The sequence below is a fragment of the Crocodylus porosus genome, unplaced genomic scaffold (assembly GCF_001723895.1).
Source record: "Crocodylus porosus isolate Cpor-Errol unplaced genomic scaffold, CroPor_comp1, whole genome shotgun sequence".
NCBI classification, from domain to species: Eukaryota; Metazoa; Chordata; order Crocodylia; family Crocodylidae; genus Crocodylus; species Crocodylus porosus.
This window is the reverse complement of record NW_017728916.1, coordinates 5,495,888-5,518,600: the sequence shown is the minus strand read 5'-3', so window position 1 is coordinate 5,518,600 and position 22,713 is coordinate 5,495,888.

Sequence of the window (22,713 nt, the reverse complement as noted above, 5' to 3'; positions counted from 1 at the left end):
AGTTCCCTGCCATCCCCTGCTGCTTTGGGTTGGGCCCTGGGCCTGGGCCTGGGCTGTTTCCTGCCTCCCTCTGACACTTCGGGCCAGGGCCAGGGTCAGAGCTCATGACAGCTGCAGTGGTGGTGGCCCCCCTCCCCTTCCCACTCCTCTTGCTCCCCTGTTCCCTGCTGTTTCCCCTCCTTACTAGCTGTTGTTGGGGCGGACATCTGCCCTTGGCTCCAAGAAGCAGACTAGGGTGGGTGAGGCCGGCAGTGCAGGCCTTGCCCCCCCCCTCCATCCCCTTCGTTATGGTGGTGCTCCAGTTCCTGCCATCCCCCTCTGCCTCCCCTCTGGCCCCTCAGTCCCCACTGTCACAGTGCACTCTGCCGTCTGTCTCTGTCTGTGTAGAGAGCTCTGTCTGGCCACAGTAAAACACTGTGTATAGTACCATTTCATTTTAATCATGGTAAAATGCGGAATTTTCGGGGTTTTAATTGAGAATCTGTGATTTTTTTTTCTAAATCAGAGAATTTGCGATTTTTAAACAGAGAAAACCAGGATCCCTGGTGATTACTAGAGATGCACTGATACATCAATCTGATATCGGATTGGTACCAAGATGAAGAAAACTGGCTGTATCAGAAATTGGCCTGATGGGGCTGAGCCATTTGGCCAATAAATGCTCGTGGGTACACACAGCCACAGTGCAGCACTCAGACAGTGAGAAGCACAGCCCAGCAGCGTGGAGAGTTGCCTCCAGCTGGTAAGTCCCTTATGGTAGAAGGGGAGTGGGGAGGGGGGCAGATCAACCCCTGCCTCATGGTGAAGGAAGGGGCAGAGGCAGGCGTTGCCTCGCCATGGTCAGGCAGGCTGTAGGACAGACCTGCAGCTCATGAGGTGGGTGGCTCCCACCACTGCACACACCCCAGAAGGGTATGGGGGGGGCATGTGCCTCCTGGATCTGTGCGGGATGGGCAGGCTGCAGCTGTGGGCTGGAGCTGGGGCTGTGCCAGTCTCATCTCACCAGGGGCTACGGAGGGGGCTGCAGCTACCCCAAATTTCACCATAGCTCCTCTCCCAGCACCACTACCACTGCACACCTGGCACAGTCCTGGCTCTTCCTGTCTCAAACCCTGGCTCCACCCACACACCTGGAAGAGCTGGGGCTGCACCAGGCCCGCAGCAGTGGTGGTACTGGGAGCAGGGCTACAGCAAAATTTGGGGTGGCTGCAGTCCTCTCTGTAGCTCCCATCAGCCCCCAGCAAGAAGAGGTGTAGCCCTCTCACCACACCACACCCTGTGCTGATTCAGGGGGTACACCCCCCCCATGTCCTCCCAGGGTGCATGTAGCAGCAGGATCTGCCCTCCCATGAGCTGCGGGTCTGTCGCGCACCCTACCCTGCCCCACCCCCGCTGGGCAGCTCCTGCCTCTGGCTCTGTCCCTTCCCTCACAGGAGGGGGATTGATCTGCCCCCCCATGCCCCTTCCCTCCCCCCTCTCCTTCCACCACAATGGACTTACCAGCTGGAGGCAGCCCTCCACACTGTATCAGAAATCAGATCAGTATTGGCCGATATGCCTCTTTAAAAATCAGATATTGGTATTGGCCCCAAAAATCTCTATCAGTGCACCCCTAGTGATTACCACATAGTATATATAGGATAAATTTATATGCTAGGACCGTATACAGGTGACCCTCGCTATTTGCGGGGGATCCATTCTGGAGATCCCTGTGAACGGCGAAATCCGTGAATATGTCACTGTGTTCATGAACGTCATCTGTGTTCATGAACTCAGTGCCCGAAGCAGCTGTGGGGGTGGGGCACAGCTGCTGGTGATGGCAGGAGCCCGGCGGTGGCAGGAGCCCGGCAGTGGCAAGTGTGGAGCTCCTGAGGAACTTTTGTAAGTGTATTTAAGATGCAGGTTCGGCATTCGCGAATATTTGAAACCGCAAATGCTGAACCTGTGAATAGTGAGGGTTTCCTGTATAATGTATTACATACATGGAAAAGCAGAGTTTGCGGATTGCTTCATGAGTGATAATCAGGGGTCCTGGTTTTCTCTGTTTAAAAATTGCAAAATCTCTGATTAAAATCCCCCAAATCTGCATATTTCCATGATAAAAACGTAACACCACTATATATATAGGTAGATAGATAGATTGGTAGATAGATATAGATATATATAGATATATATAAAGTATCAGTTGAACCCAATGTTTTATTGATATATTAGCAATTTGGAAGCCTACCAGTGCCTCAGGGCACCTATATACTTGCAGAGAGGCTGCTCTGATACATTGTAATTACCATGCTCCAACAGACTCCAGTGTCATGTGTATCAGTGGCAGCGGGGGCACTTTAAACTAAAGCTCGTTCAACAGGCTTTAGTTAAAGTACCTCCACCACCATTTTTCAGAATGGGGATGCTGGTACATATGAAGCTCTGGGCACTTTAATTAGAACAGCTGTCGGAGTCACTCATTAAAGCTACAGGGCCAGAGACCTGGGTCTGCAGCCCCCTACCCTGCCAGCAGCACCTGAGTTCCAGCTGCTTACTGTGTGAAGTGGTGGCTGCTGGGGCTGGAGCAAAGTGCGGAGCCAAGCTCTCCTTCCTCTGCAGGTGGCACGGCTGAAGCAGAGCTGGTGTTGTGGGGGAGGATGCAGGCTGCCTGCTGAGGGCTCAAAGCTCCCAGCCCTGCTGCTCTTCCACTGGGGGCCTCTGCAAACCAGAGGATGGGATCTTGTGTGGCAGGTCAGAAAGAGGCACGGAGGCTTGGTGCTGTCACCAGTAGCTCCATGCCACCATGGCGAGGTGTTTCCTGCCCACCCAGCAGCAATGGGGGGCACAACTGTGCATTGACATCCTTGCTGCTGCTAGGTGTGCAGGGAGCACTTTGCCATGGTGGTGTGGGGCTCCTGGCAGTGGCAATGAGCCTCCTCATCTTGCTTTGCCCTGATTTGCGGGGTCCTGCCTGCTGGGCCATGGAGGGGAAGCCCCAAGGCCTCCATGGGAGGGAGCCCCAAGCCTGCAGCAGGCATCTTGCCCCTGCCCCCACCCCATGCACAAATCTGGGTGGAATGTGCCCCTAAGGCCCCCCAGGAGTGTACACAGTGGGAGGAAACCAGCCCCCCTGCCCACCCCTCTGACAAGTTGCCCATTGCTCTGTCCCACTCCCTGGCCGGGCCCTGCGATCATTCATTTCCACCTGCACCGTAGGCCTCAATCCCCTCCCCAGACTTACCTTCAGTGAGCTACAGGAGCTGCTCTCATGCTGCCTGGCGGGCATGTGCAGTTATATGTGCACACATACACATGTCAACCCCTGCCTGATCGCCCTCCTCCTGTTCCCCTGGAACTCTGCCAGCCTGCAAAGGGAAACTCAACATTTTCCACATTTTTCTTTGTTAAAGGAGAAAATCTTTATTTTTCTCTTTAAAATAGAAAATCCGTGTTTTTCTCCTTAAAATGATAAAATCCATATTTTCCATTTTTTTTGGTGATGAATGGAAAACCAGGATCCCTGGTAGTTCATTTGGGTGTTACATCCTGTACAATGAGCCAAGCATTCCCTGTTAAAGATACTGGCAAAGGAGGGATAGCTGTGTGTATAGGAGGCACAAAGGGCCTCGGGGAAGTAGGCACTGGAACAGGCTAGCTACTACCATGTGGGGTAGGGCAGGATGTAAGACTACATGGCCACGTCTACAAAGATGTTTACTGCATAGTAGCTCATTACTACTGTGCAGAAGCTTGTTACTATTGCGCTGTTACGTCATGGTGATGCTACTGTGTAGTAGTAATGAGCTACTGTGCTGTCAGCATCATCATGAAGCCATGCGGGATGCTCCTGTGCAATAACACCAGTTACTGTGCAGTCATTTAGTACCTGGGTGTGCAAGTACTAAATAACTGAGCAGTAACAACTGCACAGTCAGCATCTCACATAGACGTAGCTTATGAGTATTTGTGTGTGTGTATGTCTTTGGTGTGCTGGTGTATTTGTGTACATGCAAAGCTCTAGGAGTATAAGTAGCCCGTATACAAGTACCCTGTTTATATACATGCTTGTATCTGTGTGCATATTAAAGTGTGAATTTATATGTAAGCACATTTGTGCATATGTAAATTTGTGAGTATAAGTGCATCTGTGAAAATGTATGTGTATTAGAATGGTCTATAGAGCGTAAGTCTCTGTGAATATTTTGTATAAATATTTGGGTATATATGAAGGTATAAATGTTAATGTGTGTGTTTGTCTGTACACGAACATGTCTGCTTCTGTATTTGCATGTATATGAAGGTATGAGTGCTCACATGAATGCACATGTGTGTGTTGTGGTGTATACCTGGCTCTCATCCCCCGTGCATGCTGGTGTGGGGAATGAAACTGGGTGCTGGAGGCAGGGGATGTACATTCGTGTCCGACCCCCTCCCCAGCTGAGGGGCTCTCTTGTTGCTCTAGTTTCGACCTCTGCTGATGCTGGACTCTGACTGCAGCCATTCCTCCCCCTCTTCCATTGTGCTCTGCCTCACCCTGTAAGAAGGAGTCTAAGCCTGAGGCTTGGGGGCAACTGAGAAAGAGGCTCTCATTAAACACAGTTTTCCAGTTTCCAGTCCTTTCCCCCTAAATACACAGGAGCATGATTCCAATCCATCTGGCTATTCAAGGAAAGCTCTTTATTCCATATGGAAAAGCCCCTAGCAGATGAAACAAAACCTGCCATTTGCTTCATATAAAGCCTTTTGGTTTGGAGAGGCTGAGAGAGCTATATGATCAGCTCAGAACAATACTTGTCCTTTCCCAGCAAGGAGCTCCCTCTTTCCACACAGTCCCTGGCTGCTGTGAGACAACAAGATGAGCCATTTTCTCTATCCATTTGTTTACACTTGTCCTCTTTATTGCGTGGTAAGGAAATGTCATACTGGCTATCAGTAAGTGCTGGGAAATGACAGGACCAGCTCCTGCCATCCACTGCCAGGAAGGATGGGGCTCACAGACTGGTAGAGATGATCCATCTGCACTTACACTGTAAGCTGCTTAGGACAAGGGGCCTCCTTCTATGCATTTGTGCCATGCTTGGCACAAGCGAGCTGAGATCCATTGCCAGGGCTCCTTGGTACAATAATAATAATAGGTGGAGGTTGGGCTTGGAGCACATAGGCAGAAAATAGGAGGGGTATTTCCTCTGCTGCCCACTTAGTCTCAAACTGCTGGTTGGGGAGGGGCAGTTCATGCTTATCTGATGATGTGATGGGAGTGGTTGTGTTATGGGAATGGAATTGCTAATAAGTCCCTCAAATGCAATGCATGGGACTCCCAGAGAACTTCGGAGAGGCCAAATAGTTCTAGTTTGCTACCTTTGGGAGGTGATGGGGCAGGATTTGAGCTAATTCCTTGGTGGGAGGCAAGGGAGAGGGGGACTGGACTCCATCATCCATGGCATATCTCCAAATAACATGGAAGAAATTACAGTGGGATGGAGCAGACTCAATGGCATCACTTCTCTACAGTTGCTTTGACAGTATGACAGTGTTAGGGAAAGGAGGGCCATGGGGCATATGCACTCTCTGCCCTGCTCGGTGTCCAGTGGGAAAGCAGATGATTTTGTGTGTGTGTATGTGCATGCATACATGTGTGCATGTGGTTTAGGGGTTAAGGTGCTAGGCTGGGACTAAACAGGTCCAGTGATACGCTGCTGAAAACTTCCTGTGTGACATGGGACCACAGCTTCTCTGTGCCTCAGCTCCCCATGTGTACAGTGGGAATAAAAGCCCTGCCCTGTCCTGCCTCACAGGAATATTGCAAAGGCAAACTGATTATGAACTGCAAGGTGCTCAGGCCCAGGAAGCTGTACTGGTACCTAAGGTAGTGCGTGTGTGTGTGCAGAATTAAAGCTGACTTTCCCATCTCCAGCAGTCTGAAAATTCTCCTTTTCACCCCAAATCCTGCCCATTAAATGAGCACTGTTCATCTATATGGCCTAAGCCTGAGTAGGTAGTGCCATGTGAGTCCCTTTAGCTTTTGTGGTTCCATGTGTCTGCTGTGGGAGGACCTGAGATCTCTGTCTGCAGCTGTGAAGTTCTGCTTAGTGCTAAAGCATCCCTGGGAAACCCTCTGTATTCGCACAATGGGACTGTGGCAGAAGGCCACCTCTGTTTCTCCCCATAAACTTTGCTCTGTGACAATTTGGTTAGGATGGGCCCAGCAGAGGATACACCCCTTACTCTATCTCTTTAGGTAACCTCAGTTGCATACATCCTGAGGGAGGAGAGAAACCTGCTCCCTCTGGCTACGTGACTGGCATCACATACCTGAGTGAGGGGCTTGCTCCCCGGGGAGCTAGGAGCTGCCAGTCTGCCCACCAATTAGTGATGCATTTCAAATTGTTTGGCTGACAGCCAACAGGTGCTGGCCTCCATTGGACCAGGTAAATGAGGTCACAAGGGCTATATAAGTTAAGGACTGCCCAGGAGGAAGGGGCAGCAGCCATGAGGAAGACTCAGAGAGAGAGAAGACCCGGACCATCTGAACCTTGCTCTCTCTCTCACTCTCAGAACTCATGACCAAAGAACTGCCTGCCTCCAGAGGGAATCTCTGCCTGCCTCTGGATGATACTTGTGAGTAAACTACCTGAGATCTAACTAGAAATATAGTTTGCAGTCACTTAGATGCATGATTGAAGGCTGCCCAGCCATGGGAGTTTGATCTACAGGATTTCTCTGATATTGCTCTACCCTGTACCCTATTCCATCCCTACCCCTTGTAACCAATAAAGTTCTTCTTTGTACCTAGTGTGGGAGACTTATTGGGAGTGGGTCTAGATTATGCCTTGGGTTCCCCTTGGTTCGGCTGACTCAGGGAGACCACTAATTGTGCTTCTGACTGAGGGAAGCATCCCAAGTTCTTGAAGTGAATCAAGTACCCTCGAGGGCTACTAGGCCTGTATTTTCCAGGGTGAGCAGAGCCAGAATCAAGCCCAGCCCTAGGTGGTGGCAGTGGAACCCCCAGGCTAGTGGGTGTGCTCCAGGAAGGGGGTCGGCCAGACGTGAGGCACCCCCAGGGAGGCACTCCGAGCCTGGAAGGTGGTCGGGGCAGTGAGGTGGGTGGCTCAACACAGGAGTGCCCCCTACTGGCCTGCCACAGGGACAGCCCCTTGGAAGCCAATAGATAATCACTGGGGAAGATGAACAGCGGATAGGCACACAGAATATGAAATAAGACAGGATTTGCTACTGAAGTTCTGGCTTTAAAGAACCTTCTCATGTATAAATGTAGCAGTAAAAAAAGCCAAATCCCATCCAAGTGTGAGAAATCTTTTGCTGATTCTTGGAACCATATGACAATTTGGGCAAGGGACAGATTTTTGTACATAAACTGGTTTAAGTGATCAGAAACTGGTTTAAACCTGTAACAGAATGGATGTTCAGTGCACATAAACTGGTTTGAAAATGGCTGAAACCAGTTTGAGATCAACTTGGTTGAATGTAGTATCAGATTTAATTGACTTGGCTCTAACCAGTTTATGCAATGTCTGTCCCAGACCCCTTGCTGGTTTAAGATGAACCAGACTCCCCCAGCATCCCAGCATACTCTCTGGGCAGGGCTGTCTGCTCCACAGCAGGGCTGGCCCCTCCCCTCTGCTCCCTGGCTGCAGCTCCAGAGACTTGCAAGCTGCTCCCCCACAACTCACCACTCCCTGCTAAGCAGGAATCCCCCCTCCCCTCTGCTTTCCGAGAGGTGTCTGTGTATTAGCTAGCAGACTCCATGCCGGCTATGGTCTCTGCTGAATCAACAGGTAGCCTCTGTTGTTTTCTTAATTGGGTGATAAACACTGTTACCAATTCCCTGCTGGGCTAATTGGAACATCCTGCCTGGGCCTGGCCATGCCCATGCCCATGCCCACGCCCCTACCTCAGCTCAGTGCTGTGGAAGTAAGGGAGGGCTGCTCTAGCACCCCCAAGCTTCTAGCCTGAGCCACTGCAGGTATGTACCTGGATTTCTGGGATATTTGTCTGGTTACAAAATGGACTTAGCCTAGCCAGGTTAGACTAACCTGCAAAAATTGAATCAATTTGAGCTCAGGTTTTTTGAATGTCTGTCCCTAGCCTTGCTGCCCAGGTCATGCCAGCACTGGGGCTAGGTTTGAAGACATGATTAGTGACTCTCTCATGGAGCCACACTGAAGCTTGTACATGTGGGTGAGTGTAACTTGAATCAGAAGTAGCTTGACAGAGAGCTGTGTTTCTAGCTACCCAGCTTGAGAAGGTTATGGCACAGGTGAAAAGCAATTGCTCGGAGATTAACATGTCTCCTTGTTAACTCACTTGTCTACCTTTTTGCTACACAGGTTTCAGACTTACATAGACACTCCAGTTCTTAGTTTTTCTAAATCCTCTTGTTTAAGTGTCTTCATCAGCTATTCCTGCTTTGAAAAATTCACTGTAACATCCTGAATCAGGCCAAAGCTTGCCATCTTTGACTGCATTCCTTTTTATAGGCTCTGATTTATATGGGCTCCAGTCTTCCAGGTTCTGAGTACTCTGGCCCTCATCCAGCTAAGTGCTAAAGTATGTGCTTAACTTGAAACATGAGCAATCCTTCTGGATTACAGGAAGACAGTTTATATATTAAAAGTGCTGTACATTCTTAAATGCTTTGCTGGGGAAGACCCTGAGTGCAGAGCATCTTGTAGGATGCAGCACTGGATGTACATTTGTTTGAAATTTACTTTCCATTTCTGATGTTCCCTTGGTCTCCCCATCTGTGGAGCAAAGAGATGATTTTCAAAAGTGTGGAGTTCCACTTGGGTCAGCTGACATCACTGGAGAGCTGGGGGTGTATCAGCACCTTTTTCAGATCAGCTGTTCTGCTCAGACCTCTCTGTGTTTTCCCTTGGAAAAAATCCATTTTGTTAAACAAATCCATACTGGGGAAAGAAAGTCTCCCAAAAAATTAGGTTTCAGGAAACTCAGACTTTCCACTGAAAAAGCTGGAAAACTGTCACCAGCACTGCTGAAATGCTTCTTCTGAAAAATCTCCCAAAACGATTTGCCATTTTCCATCTACGTTGTATTGTAGCAGAAAGCCCCTTTCATACATTTCCCTTCTGGACATTAATATGACAGAAGCCCCTTTTTGCCTGCACCCCCCCATTTCTTTTTCCTTCTCCGCCATCATTTTGTGCATTTCGTTTTCCTTTCAAGTATTGGCAGAGACCTGGCACACTCATTGCATGGGTGTGGCAAGGCTCAGAGCAAACCAGAAAGCCAAAGTGGCATTCAGTAGGAGATACCTAGAAACTACATCTACATATCAATTAAGCTCAGCGTCACTAAAGAAAACAAAAGAACTAAAATACTCTCTTCAAAGATTGTAAATATATCCTGGTGCTAATAACTCACGGACTGTCCCCAGTAACCTTTGATCCTCACTACCTCGCATTGCATCTTTATTTATTTCTCACAGTGCATTTTATATTTCATCCGTCTCATCTTTACCATGACATTTTGTGTTTTATATTTTATACTTTTAAACCCTTAAGGAATGTACTCCCTGTAGAATGAAGTTACATCCTGGACTATTGTTAAAACCTCCATTGACATTGTAATTGTAAAGTGATAAAATCTGCTATATTGGGCGGTCCCTTGAATGAATGCAAGTATGAATGACAAACCAAGTACCTCTGGCTGTTAATTGACAATAGCCTAGCTAGAGGAATTTACCATTCCAAAACTCCACTGTACAAGCCATTTTAAGCTAATCAAGCCAAAGAACTGATTCCTGGAACTAAGCACCTACTTGACTGACTAGTCCTGTAACCCATGACAATACAGCCATTAAGTCAAGGGTGGACTCCTGAAGTTTCAGGAACCAGCAGGCAGAGACCCCTGTGACTAACAGCTGTCATGTACTCAAAATCCACATGGGACAGTGACCACTGGATAGGGCAGCCAAGATGATGCTGGGGGATAACACAAGTCTGCCTGGCATAAAAGGCAGTGAAGTGTGACCCTCAGTGGCACCCTCTCATCCAGCACCTGACCTACCAAGACAGAAGGACAAGCAGGCGACCCCCTTCTGGAGAAGACATCGCCTTGAAGGAAGCTGACCATCAACAGTAGACTCCAGGGCCTTGAATAGGTAGATATACTGGCACCAGCACTCTCACAATCACTGCAGCAGCTACTATACACTATACTACATGGAAATGATATGGATTTGAATGAGTTACCGCGTGTCTATGTGTGTACTAAGGTGACCAGCTAAGGCTCATAACTTAAAGTTTGCATTTATGATTTTACTGGTAACTTCACATCCCGTCCAACAAACTAAAATTTATGATGATCCTGAGAGTTGGTCTTTTGTAGCCAACAGTATCTGATGTGAAATCCCCCCTCATCTCCCTATTCACTTGCCTCACTCTAGCCCCCAGTGCATTGGTATTTGGGATAGCACCATATTACATAACTGCTTTGTTTCACACTGTTACAGTGCCTGTTGCTTGAGCTATGGCCTTTTTGCAAATCCTGTGATGCTAATTAATCTAGTAGAGTCAAGAAAAAAATTCATAGTAAATAATGAATTTTCAGTACTTATCTTTTTCTCTTCTGCCTATGGAACATCTGGAAGCAGATTGTGATTTTTCACGCACTTCATTATTTGCAGCCATAATTCTTCTAGTCAACAATCTGACTTTCCATCTGAGCTGCTTCTTGCTTGCTGACTCCCCCAGAGCCAAGCTTCAGTTACAGCGTCCTTTGCTACATGTGTGACTTGCACCTGTATGTGGTGACCCATAGCGAGATGCATGTCTCAGGGTCTGGAGATCAGTGCTGTGAGACACAAGCACTGTGAGAAATGGTACTTCACTTTCCTTGCCAGCATCTCTGCCCTGTATGTGTCACAGCAAGCTAGTGCTTAAGTTGACAAGAGAGGCCCCCGTCCCTCTCATGGTAGCATGAGCCATATTTCATCTGTCGCAACATTTTGTTGTCTGTACCAGAGTGTGGTGATAACATCCTGAAATCTTGGCTCAAGGTCAGAGGCTGAGGCAGCTTGTTGACAGCCCACTGATGTCACAGTGGACTGCTGGGACTCTGGGTTTCTGGGGAAGATGTTAGACTTCGTTCTCAGGACTGCACCTGGCTGTCTCTCCTGCTCCATCTTTTCCCCCTGAGCCCTGTATTCCATGCTCTGCTCCCCTTCTATCCTCCTTCTCTCTCTCTCCTGTTCTTTCCTCTCTCTCCTCTGGTTCATTCATCTTCTACATCACTCTACTAGCTCTCCCCTGCTCATCTCTTTCATCTCCTATATTTCCTCCCTCTCATTTCTACTCACATTTTTCATCTTTCTTTTTATTTATTTTCCCCTCACTTCTTAACTCTCTCTCCTGCCTCCCTGTTCCCAGCCGTAGATTGCCCTTTTTCTTGTTTTCAGCCTCCTTATCTCTTTCCTTCTTTATTTCAAGTGACTGAACTACCAGAATAACCCATTCCCCTCTCCCCTGACATCATTCCCTCAACACCAGATCCTGCCCTGCTCAGACCCAGCAGTTCACGCGTCAGGTCTTGTCAAAACTGGACTTATCTGTGCTGTGGCCTCTGGCTCCTTGATGAAATATAACTCCAGCATGAGTGGCACACAGAGAAGGGCTGACATGGAGTGAGAGAGCAAAGAGAGGAAGGGCTGGGGAGCTGCCAGCCAGGATCTCAAGGGCACCAAGCAAGAAAAGATTAGAGGGCAGTGAATGGGCTGTTGTGCTACCAGCCCCCAGCCCCTTTCCCTTCATCTTCCCCACAAAAAGCCCTGAAGCTCCCACAGCCCTTGGCAGAGACCCTGGGGAATAGAAATGCTAGAGTGAGAGCAAAGGGCTACCTCCAGGTGAATATTTCCCATCCCTGCATGCCCCATCTTGTGAGCTCTTTTGTGCAGGATCTGTCTCCTGCTTTGAGTCTGTGCAGGCCAGGCACCATGGGGCTTTCAACTGCCTCTGCGATACAGCAGCACAGTGAGCTTTCCACTTGTATTCTCTCCTGGGGATGCCTGTAGATTGGGCCCAGCCCAGCTCACTGGGACAGTGGCAGTCAGAAAACAATGTCTTCCAGTTGCTGCTGCATCCAACAGCAACTAAACCACTATTCCATTCCCGCCTTCACTGCTTCAACCTCACTGGGTGATGTAACCCCTTCTAACCTGCACGCCTGGCTTTGGCTTCCTTTCCTTTTGGTGAGGGGCTGCCAAGATCCTATTGAATCCAGGTCAGAAGGAGTCTTGCTAGTTGCTTCTTCCTGGCTGCTTCCAGAGTGCCACATTAGCAAGATGAATGGCTCTGGCGAGCCAAAGAAATGTGCCCAAGACATGGACAGTCAGTTGTACTGAGGGTATCCAGTTTCTCTGCATCCCAGTGCCTGCCTTTATAGTGCACTGCCCCTAGCCCAGACACTTGGATGCTGGTCCAACATCTCTTGCAGTTCAGGAGTGGCAAGGGACCAGCAGGCACAAGTGCTCCTGGAAAGGCAAACTCCTGATATTGCCTTGGATATAACCCCTTCCCCAAGCCTCCTGCCTCCTAACACATCTTGGAATGACCAGCCATACCTGTTCCCCCAAGCTCTTTCTGCCATTGCCTTGCAGCAGGGCATAATAAAAGACCATCACTGATCATGACTAGCACAGCACCGTTCACCATGAAGTCTCAGAGCTTCACACACCCAGAATAAAGTCTCACAGTCAGTGAGTTTACCTTGAAACAAAGGCAGGAGCAGTCTCTCAGGTTTCAGGTGGTCACAGTTGCTTCCTGCTTCAGAAAAATCTTGTTGGTCTAATAAAAGTTATCATAATGAGTCCTGGTTGTTTTTTTTTCCTCTAGACCAACATGGCTACAATCCAGATTTCTGACACATGGAAGATATCAATTTTTATCCTTCTTTTTTTTTTTTTTTTTTTTTTTATAAATCATATTTTCTCCCAAGCAGGAAGCAACTGTGACCACCTGAAACCTGAGGCACTGCTCCTGCCTTTGTTTCAAGGTAATTTGCATCATCACAGAACCTCACAGCTATGAACTGACTACCCAGAGGTGTTTTGCATCTATTGACTCTTCTGTGAAATCCTGTGAAATATGAACTTTCATTTCTACCCAGGAGAACTTTTACAGTCTTTTCTTCAATGCCTGATGAAGGGTGCTTGCAATTAAAGAAATTTTAAAAAAATCTTGTTGATCCAATAAAAGATATCTATGAGTCCTGATTTTCTTCTACCACTCCCAGGGCTTTTTCAGATGACTGCTCCAATGCGTCCTTTGCCCCTGCCCTGCTCTGTCTAGGAGAGGCTACCCCTGTTTCTCCCCCCCTGCCCCACAAGCCCCCACAGAGAGAGCTTACAGCCAGAGGCAAGCAGCTGCCATTGCACTGTCGTCATAGAGAAGCAGTGGGATCGGAGAGGAGGCTAGGCCCATGGAATTCCAGTTGGGGGCCAGGGGTCAGGCTGTTTCCAGCACAATTTAACTTCCTGAGAGCAAGCTGCAGCCAGAACAAGTCTGCAGAGTCCTGAGACCAGAGCGAGGTGCAGAAGGGCTGAGTATCTGCTGGGGAAATAGTAATCATGCAGACAGCCTCAGGGCTCCTGTGGGGGGCACCAGAAAGGAACAGGCCTGTTCAGACAGGGTTTGGCGAGAAGGTTTCCCATATTCCATCTAGCACCAGCAGACATGTTGCTGATGGCCTTGGTTGGTTTGGATCTTTAATGAAGAAACCATTAAAGCAAAGAATGTTATTTAGTCCACAAAAGGATCCCCATGGGTCGATGCAAAGGCAAAGTGAGATGTGCAGCTCTACAAGAGATGGGGATGCCTTTTCCAATCACACTAGTAGAAGAGGATGGGGGCAAGAGTTCAGCAGAGAGCTCTCTTATCCTCCAGGAGCAGAACTTCTGCTGCCTCCCAGGGGCTTGCATATGGGGCGTAGCAGAGAGGATCCCCAGGCTCATCTGGCCCTCTGACTACTAGCCTTGCTCCTCATCCATGTGGGAACTAATGACATGGCCAGGAGTAATCCAGACTAGGTCATGAGCGACTACAGGGATCTGGGGGCTGGGTTCAAGGGGCTTGGGGCCCAGGTAGTCTTTTCTTCTGTGCTTCCTGTTGCAGGCCATAGTCCCAGAAGGGAAGGATGCATCAAGGAAGCGAACCAGCAACTCCAACGCTGGTGCCACTGAGAAGGCTTCAGATTCCTTGATCATGGTGCACACTTCAGGGAGAGAGGGCTCCTGGGAAGGGTCGGCATCCACCTCACAAGGAAAGGGAAGTCCCTGTTCACAGCCAGGATGGCCAATCTTCTGGACAAGGCTTTAAACTAAGATTGCTGGTGGACAGGGATACAGAAATTCAAACATGTCCAGGGACCAACATACAAGTAAGCCCTGCAAATTGGGATGCTGAGAGAGCCACTTTTGCGGGAGCTGAGAGAATAGTTTTCCATCAGCAGGACAGGAAGGTGGGGGCCTCAATAGGAGGACTCAGGTGCCTATATACTAATGCCAGGAGCATGGGGAACAAGCAGGAGGAGCTAGCCCTCCTACTTTCCAGTGGGCATTATGATCTCATAGGGATTACAGAGACCTGGTGGGACTTCTTACATGACTGGAGTGTAGCTATAGAGGGCTACATCCTGCATAGGTGGGGAAGAAAGGTGGTGGCATTGCTTTCTATGTGAAAGAGCAGTATGCCTCCTTGGAGGCCAACATCAGCTCCAAAAACGAAAAGCTTGAAACCCTCTGGGTTAAGTTTTGACAGGGGGTGAGGGGGAGCATGTAGGTGTATACTACAGACCACCAAACCACAGGGAGGAACTCAATCTGGCGTTCACCTGAGAATTGACTAAGGCCGCATGTGCATGTGACATAGTTGTCATGGGCGAATTTAATTATCCAGACGTCTCCTGGCAGGAACACTTGGCTAAGTTGGATCAGTCGTGATCTTTCCTGATCTGTGTCAAGGAGCTCTTCCTGACTCAGGAGGTGCATGGGCAAACCAGAGGTGATACTCTGCTAGACTTGGTCCTAGCCAAAGGAGATGACCTCGGCCAGTCAGGCTCAGACGCCAAAGGAGGCACACGTGTGTGTCAGCCCTCGGCTCTCCCTGACCACACTGAGTGAAGCAGCAGCAAGCAAGGAGCTGGCACCAGAATCAAGGTAAGCCAGGCAGGGGGGAAGATGGAGGAGCAGCTGGGCCAGCTGTAGGGAATCAGGAAGGGGTTTTTCTCCCCTTTCATCCCTACTTAGCCATGCTGGGTGGGAGCCGTGCTTCTGAGCCATAAGAACAGGCCCTGCAAACAGGCATGCTCTTAAGGGGCATGCCAGAGTTTGTGCAGGAGTGGGCCCAGGGGGGAGAGCAGGAGGGGCCTGAACTCCACAGATTGGCGGCTTCGGACAGAGTCATCAGACTCTTCAGGTGCATGCACGTGATGGAGTTTTAATGTGGGTGGTGACTCAGAGTGCAGCCAGGGACCCTGCCTCAATGCTGCTTCCTACCCAGGGCTCCTCTGAGGCCTCCATCCAGATGGAGCCTTTGGGTGGGTCAGCAGCACCCTGGCCCCCTACCTGCAAGGGTTGCCTGGTGGGTCCTCAGGGATCTGGGGGCAGCGGGAGGGCCAGAAGTGCCCTCACCTGTCCTACATTTGCCCAAATTGAGGCCCTGGAGGGGCAGGTGAGGGAACTCCAGGCAGAGGAGCAGGCTGTGGGGGATCAGGGGAATCGGGGAAGAGATTGATGGCTACTTTCATTCTCTGCAGGACAAGATGCTTGGTGGAGAAGCAGCAAGGGAATGCCCTGAAGCAGATGCTGGTGAGTGGAGGATAGTCACCTCCAGGGCCAGACCTCTTGCTGCAGAGATGGCTCCCCTGGTGCAGCTGGGGAACAAATATGAGGCCTTGGCTGTACTGGAGGACTGTGCAGTGGAGGAAAGTGCACTCGAGGAGCCTGCTGCCATCACTGAGCAAGCTGAGGGCCAGCTAGGTAAGCAGAAGAAGAGACGCTGAATCATCATAGTGGGCAACTTCCTGCTGAAAGGAACAGACAGACCCATCTGTCATCCGGATCCCATGGTGTGTGAGGTCTGCTGCCTGCCCAGAGCCAGGATCAGGGACATCATGGCAAGAATTCCTGACCTCATCCAGCCCTCCAACAACTATCCCATGATCCTCATCCATGTGGGAACAAATGATGCAGCCAGGAGTAGTCCAGACCATATCATGAGTGACTACAGGGCTCTGGGCACCAGGCTGAGGAAGACGGGGGCGCAGGTGATCTTCCCATCAATCCTCCCGCTCACTGGTCGTAGTAGGTATCACATCATTTGTGTCAGATAAGTCAACCTGCGGCTCTGGAGTTGGTGTCATTGTGCAGGTTTTAGCTTCCTGGACCACAATCCACATTTCTGTTCAAGGGATCTCCTGGGACGCGATGGGCTTAATCTCTCCATGGAAGGTAAGAGTCTCTTTTCTTACAGGTTGGCCTACCTCCTATGTTGGGCTTTAAACTAAGTTCGATGGGGTACGGGGAGGCAGGGGATGGAGGGAATCTAGGACCTTCAATCCACGAGACATGCAACAGAACATCCCAAATAAGTACTAAGGGGCCCTTTGGGCATCAGAACCAGGAGGGGGAGGGGCACCAAAGGCATCATTTGAAGGGCTCATGTGCCTCTATACTCATGCTAGGAGCATGGGGAACAAGGAGGAAGAACTCACACTCCTGCTTGCAGATAATAACTTTGATTTAGTGGGGCTAACAGAAACCTGGTGAGACCCTACCCATGACTGGGCAGTATTCATGGAAAGCTATAGGTTATACAGATGGGACAGAGTAGGGAGAAAAGGGGTGGGGGGGCATTGCTCTCTAGGTTAAGGAGCATTATACATCTACTCTAATCAAAATGGGATTAGAAAAGGAGAAAGTTGAGGCATTGTGGGTTAGAATACATGGAGGTCGAGGGGAAAGAGACTTGGTGGTAGGGGTCTGCTACAGACCCCCACATCAAGGGGAAGAAATAGATTTGGGGCTCCTGAGGCAACTCTCAGAGACCGTACAGTCTAGGGATGTGGTTGTCATGGGGGACCTAACCTACCCTGACATCTGCTGGGAGGAGCAGTCAGTCAAATCCAACCGTTCACGTGGGTTCTTAACCTGGGTACTGGACCTTCACCTAACGCAGGAAGTATACAGTCCCATTGGAGGAATGCCCTACTGGACTTGGTGTTGGCTATGGGGGATGACCTGGTAGGGGAGTTGCAGATTCATGGTCACCCTGGGGACACTGATCACCATTCAATGGAATTCACCATAAGGCATAGGGTGGGTAAGATAACTAGTAGGGTGGAAGTGCTTGACTTTAGGCAGGCTAACTGCAGTGTGCTCAGGAGTTTAGTCAATAACACACTGCAGGATAAGAGTAATGGAGAGATGGGAGTCTAGGAAGGGTGGTCGTTCCTGAAGGAAGTGATCCTTTGGGCACAGAGGGAGATGATTCCAGTGTGACAGAAAGGGAGGGAAAAGGGCCAAAAAACTTCCATGGCTAAACAGACAAATCCAGGGGAGCCTAAGAGCAAAAAAAGAGGCATATAGGCAGTGGAAACAGGGAGAAGCTACCAAGGAGAAGTATACCTACTTGGCCTGCACTTGCAGGGAGGCAGTTAGAAAGGCCAAATCAATTACGAAGCTAAGACTAGCAACACATTCTAAAGACAACAAAAAGTCTTTTTTAAATATGTAGGGAGTAAAAAGAAGGTGCAGGGCAGCATAGGGCCTCTACTGAATAAGCAGGAGCAATTAGTGACAGACAGAGGGGACAAGGCTGAGCTATTCAATGAGTTTTTTGCCTGAGTGTTCTTGAATAAGGGTCAAGATAAGTCTCCTAACTGGTTCTTAGTTGGGCATCAGAGGGACACCGGCCTACCAAATGTCAACGCTGACTTGGTGCAGAGTTACTTGGATGGACTGGATGTGTTTAAGTCAGCAGGCCTGGATGAGCTTCATCTGAGGGTACTGAAGGAACTGGCCGATGTCATAGCAGAACCACTGGCATGGCTGTTGGAGCACTCGTGGTGCTCAGGGCAGATCCCAGAGGACTGGAAAAGGGCCGGTGTGGTCCCCATTTTCAAGAAGGGGAGGAAGGAGGATCCGAGTAATTATAGGCCAGTCAGTTTCACCTCCATCCTTGGAAAAGTCTTTGAAAAGATTATGAAGGATCATATTTGTGCAAGTCCAGTGGGAAAAATAGTGCTGCAGGGCAACCAGCATGGATTCATAGCAGGCAGATCATGCCTGACTAATCTGGTTTCGTTTTCTGACCAGGTCACAAAACACTTAGATGCAGGAGTAAAGGTGGATGTCATTTTCTTAGATTTTAGGAAGGCCTTCGATACCGTATTGCATCCCATTCTCATAAATAAATTAAGAGGCTGTGACTTAGATGCTTATACAGTGCAGTGGGTGGCAAATTGGCTTGGGGGTCGCACTCAGAGAGTGGTCGTAGACAGGTCGGTATCAACTTGGAAGGATGTGGATAGGGGGGTTCCATGGGGCTTGGTCCTTGGATCTGTACTCTTCAATGTCTTCATCAGTGACTTGGATGTGCACGTGAAGTGTACCCTGTCCAAGTTTGCGGATGATACCAAATTGTGGGGGAAATGAACACTCTGGAGGGTAGGGAACAACTGCAGGCTGACCTGGACAGGTTGGATAAGTGGGCAGAACACAATAGGTTGCAGTATAACAAGGACAAATGCAGAGTGCTGCACCTAGGGCTTAAAAATATCCAGCACGCCTACTGGCTGGGGAATGACCCTCTCAGCAGCATTGAAGTGGAAAGGGATCTTGGATTTGCCAGAAGATGCATGATAAATAGAACCAAAGAGGTGATATTTCCCCTCTATACAACATTGGTCAGACCGCAGTTGGAGTACTGCGTACAGTTCTGGGTGCCATACTTTAAGAAGGATGTGAATAACCTCGAGAGAGTCCACAGGGGGGCAATTTGTATGGTTAAGGGTTTACAGGCTAAGCCCTATGAGGTGAGACTAAAGGACCTGGACCTGTTCAGCCTCCACAAGAGAAAGCTGAACGGTGATCTTGTGGCTGCCTACAGATTCATTAGGGGCGTGCAGCAGGAAACCAGAGATGTTCTGTTCATCAGGGCACCTCTTGGGGTAACAAGGAGCAATGATCACAAACTGACAGAGAGCAGATTAAGGCTAGATATCAGGAAAAGCTTCTTTACAGTGAGGGTGGCCAAATCTTGGAATGGGCTTCCAAGGGAGGTGGTGCTCTCCCCTACCTTGGGGTTCTTTAAGAGAAGGCTGGATAGGCATCTGGCTAGGGTCATCTGACCCCAAAACTTTTTCCTGCCCAGGATAGGGGGCTGGACTTGATGATCTGTTGAGGTCCCCTGAGACCCTAGCATCTATGAATCTATAAATCTATGACCTGGTGACCAACCTAAATATAGGGGGAAGTCTTGGCGACAGCAACCATGAAAACATCATGCTCACTGTCTGACATAAGGCAGACAAATCTGGTAGTAGGACTGAAGTTTTGGACTTCAAAAATGCCAGTTTCAACAAGTTTGGGTTACTAGTAGGGGAACTGCTGCAGGACCAGGGACCAAAGGTAAAAGGTATGCACGAAGAGTGGTTGTTCCTTAAGGACACAATCCTTGAAGCACAAAGGAAGTCCATTCTCATATGGAGAAAAGGTAACCAAAGGGTTGGGAAGCCCTCTTGACTTAACAGGGAAATCATGGTCCTTTTAAGAAAGAAGAAAGAGGCTTATAAACAATGGATGCTTGGGACGGGTCCCAAGGGGGACTTTTCCATGATGGCCTGCATTTGCAAGGAAAAGATAAGAAAAGCTAAAGCGGGAACCGAACTTAGATTAGCAACCAGAATCAAGGACAACACAAAGTCCTTCTTTAGGTACATAGGGAACAAGAAAAACAAATGGGAGTGTGGGGCCATTGCTCAACAACTCAGGAGAGCTGGTTACCAGCACCCAGGAGAAAGCTGAACTCCTGAATGACTACTTTGCCTCGGTCTTTCACCAGACCAAGGTGAAAACAACACTAGGTAGAGTACAGGATGTGCACTGTAGGAATAATCGCCTTCCTACTATTGCCATAGAATTGGTGTATGACCAATTAAAAAAATTAAACAGAAAAGTCAGCGGGACCAGATGATCTTCATCCAAGAGTGCTGAAGGAGCTGGCCAAAGTCACTGCAGAACCCCTGAGGAAACTCTTCCACAACTTGTGGCACTCTGGAGAAGTCCCTGAAGACTGAAAGAGGGCCAATGTTGTGCCCATCCACAAGAAGGGCAGGAGGGAGGACTTACAGGTAACGATAGGCTAGTCAGCCTAACTTCCATCCTAGGGAAAATCAAGTTAATCAAGGAGTCTATCTGTGATAAGCTTGTAGAAAGTAAGATTCTGAATGACAGCCAGCATGGCTTTGTCGTGGGCAGGTCTTGCCTTACCAACCTCATCTCCTTCTATGACCAGGTAACTCACCACCTGGATATGAGAGAGTAGGTTGACATTCATAGATTCATAGATGCTAGGGTTGGAAGGGACAGATCATCGAGTTTGACTCCCTGCCTAAGCAGGAAAGAGTGCTGAGGTCAGATGACTCCAGCCAGATGCTTATCCAGCCTTCTCTTAAAAACCCCCAACATAGGGCAGAGTACCACCTCCCTTGGAAGCCCATTCCAAATTTTGGCCACCTACCATGAAGAAGTTTTTTCCTGATATCTAGCCTAAATCTGTTCTCTGTCAGGTTGTGACCATTGTACCTCAAGAGGCACCCTGGTGAACAGAGCATCTCTGATGCCTTGCTGCATCCCCCAAATGAATTTGTAGGCAGCCACAAGATCACCTCTCAGCCTTCTCTTGTGGAGGCTGAAGAGGTCCAGGTCCTTCAGTCTCTCCACATAGGGCTTGTCCTGTAAGCCCCTAACCATACAAATGGCCCTTCTCTGGATCCTCTTGAGTCTATCAACATCCTTCTTGAAGTACGGCTTCCAAAACTGGACGCAATACTCCAGCTGTGGTCTGACCAATGCTGCACAGAGGGGACGTATCACTTCCTTGGTTCTAATTGTCATGCATCTGCTGATGCATTATAAAGTGCAATTAGCTTTGCTGATGATTTCGTCACACTAACAACTCATGTTCATCTTGGAGTCCACTATGACTCCAAGGTCTCTTTCCGCTTCTGTGCTGCTGAGAGGGTCACTTCCCAGCCAGTAGGTGTGATGGATATTTTTGTACCCTAGGTGCAGCACTTTGCATTTGTCAATGTTGTACTGCACCCTAATGTGTACTGCCCACTTTTCTAACCTGTCCAGGTCTGCCTGCAATCGTTCCCTACGCTTCAGAGTGTGTACTTCACCCCACAACTTAGTATCGTCCACAAACCTGGACAGAGTACCCTTCACACCCACATCCAGGTCACTGATGAAGATATTGAAGGATACAGATCCATGGACCAAACCCTGCAGGACCCCACTACCCATATCCTTCCAGGTCAATGCCGACCCATCTACTACCACTCTCTGGGTGTGACCACTAAGTCAATTTGCCACCCACCAGATTGTATAAACATCTATGTCACAGTCTCTTCATTTATTTATGAGAATGGGATGAGATACCATATCAAAGGCCTTGCTAAAATCCAAGAAAACGACATTCACCTCTACTCCTTCATCTAAGCATTTTGTGACCCTGTCATAAAATGAAACCAGATTGGTCAGGCATGATCTACCTGCTATGAATCCATGCCACTGGACTCACACAAATATGATCCTTCATAATCTTTTCAAAGACTTTTCCAAGGATGGAGGTGAGATTGACTGACCTATAATTACTCAGATCCTTCTTCCTCCCCTTCTTGAAAGTAGGGACCACATTGGCCCTTTTCCAGTCCTCCGTGACCTGACCTGAGCACCACAAGTGCTCAAACAGCCATGCCAGTGGTTTTGCTATGACACCAGCCAATTCTTTCAGTTCTCTCGGATGCAGCTCATCTGGGCCTGCTGACTTGAACACACCCAGTCCATCCAAGTGACTCTGCACCAAATCAGCATCGACAGTTGGTAGGCTGGTGTCTCCCTGATGCCCAACTAAGAACCCATTAGGAGCTTTATCTTGAGCCCTGTTCAGGAACACCGAGGCAAAAAACTCATTGAAGAGCTCAGCCTTGTCCCCCCTGTTTGTCACTAATTAATTGATCCTTCTTGTTCAGTAGGGGTCCTATGCTGCCCTGTGCCTTCCTTTTTATTCTCTACACACCTAAAAAAGAGATGTTTTGTTGTCTTCAATTTGTGTTGCCAGCCTCAGCATTGTAGTTGCTTTGGCTTTTCTAACTGCCTCCCTGCAAGACAGTGTCTCATCGTATACCTTGACATGTATATCTTGACTTCCAAAAGGCCTTTGATCTAGTATCCTATAATGTCCTGACGAGAAAATTGGAGGATTGTGGGCTTAACTCCAAGACAGTCAGGTGGATGAGATACTGACTGGATAGGACCCAGAGCACCATAGTGAACGGATCTGTGTCATCCTGGCAAGAATTGGGCAGCAGTGTCCCGCAGGGGTCAGTGCTTGGTCCAGCACTTTTCAACATCTTTATTAACGATTTAGATGTAGGGGTGAAGAGTTCACTGGCCAAGTTCATGGATGGCTC